The sequence below is a fragment of the Dipodomys merriami genome, unplaced genomic scaffold (genome assembly GCF_024711535.1).
Source record: "Dipodomys merriami isolate MVZ:Mamm:240054 unplaced genomic scaffold, mDipMer1.0.p SCAF_689, whole genome shotgun sequence".
In the NCBI taxonomy this organism is placed as follows: domain Eukaryota; kingdom Metazoa; phylum Chordata; class Mammalia; order Rodentia; family Heteromyidae; genus Dipodomys; species Dipodomys merriami.
This window is the reverse complement of record NW_027206278.1, coordinates 500,650-502,388: the sequence shown is the minus strand read 5'-3', so window position 1 is coordinate 502,388 and position 1,739 is coordinate 500,650.

The following is a 1,739-nucleotide window of genomic DNA, read 5'->3' as shown; positions in this document are numbered from 1 at the left end:
CAAAAATGACTATTTCATCTAACTCATAATGACTTGAATTTTTCATAATTTTATGGCATTTCCATTCAAGTATTTTTCATTGATAGTGAGGTTTTTTACTTCAAGTTGAAGGAAAAATAAATACTATCACGATCATTAATCAGAATTATTCTTTAAAGAGTAGGTATAATATGAATTTCCTACCATTCAAAAATTAGTCATATTCAAGTCTATAGGAATAATTGGATAAGTGATTAAATATCTTGATTTAGTTATCTTATACTGAGGTTGATTCAATTTCTAAAAATCACTGTTGACATAAAATACATCAAATTCAGTGTTTCTCTGAAATGACTTGTTAATCAAACCTCAGAAATACATGACTAGTAACAAAGATATTTATATACTCACAAAATGTATGAATCTACAAAACCTAAAAAAGTTTAGGTTTAAAAGAAGATAAAATCATGTGACCACAATATATAATATTTAATTTAATGAAAAATTGCTTCATTCAGCCTTACAGAGCCTTTTGATTTTAGCTTACATGAGAAATTTGATTAACGATTCCTTTTTTGCTTTTGAATAATAGAATATGTCAATTTGTTTAAAGATTCTGTCATTTAAACCTTTGAGTGCATATTTTTTCATAAAAATGAAAAATATTTTTCACAATGCAATTCAGGTTTAATAACAATATCTAAATGTTAATTTGTTAAATTGAGCCTCTAGAATTCAAATAATACAATTTATTTATTATTAGATATATTAAATCTGTGCTAAATATGGATGTCTCAAGCTTGCAATTCTCGCTACTCAATTAGCTGGGGTTCAAGTTCAGCCTTGCCAAGAAAGTTTGTGAGACACATCTCAATTAATCAAACACACACATCACAACACACACATACACACACACACACACACATACACACACACACAAAGCCAGAAATAGAATGGTGACTCAAATGATAGAGCAATACCCTTGAGGAAAAAAACAACAACTAAGAGATAGTTCTTGAGTTAAAATTACAAGAACAACACACACACAAACACACACACACACACGCACACATACAATATTATGTCTAAATGCTTACTTTAGTTTGAAGAAATAAACAATATAATGAAAAGTAATATTTGTTACATATCTTGGAACATTTGAGAAGTTGTTTTCAGTATAATTCGTCTTAAGATATATCATAGGTTATTAAATTTAATATTAATCTAGTTATTCTTTATAATTACTCATAACACCTTAGAGTACAACAGTTGGGATTTTTCTATAGCCATAAAAAATATTCTGAGTAAAAAGAAGAGAGGAATATAGGATGAAAGAAGCAAGAAAGAAGGAAAGGAAGAAAGAAAGAAAGAAAGAAAGAAAGAAAGAAAGAAAGAAAGAAAGAAAGAAAGAAAGAAAGAAAGAAAGAAAGAAAGAAAGAAAGGACGGAAGGAAGGAAGGAAGGAAGGAAGGAAGGAAGGAAGGAAGGAAGGAAGAAAGAAAGAAAGAATGAAAGGAAGGAAGGAAGAAAGGAAGTAGAGAAATTGAGAGAGAGGGAGGGATGGAGAGAAGGAAGGAGGAAGCAAAGAAGAAATGAAGGAAGGAAGGGAGGGAGAAAGGATGGGTCAAAACAATTTAATTCATAAAATCTATTTAGCCCAACATAACCTCCATTTAATTAATCCTTTAGTAAAGTCAAGTTTCCAATTTTCACTTCTTTGCATGTTCTCCATGCACGAATGTAACCAACAAATGAAGGATC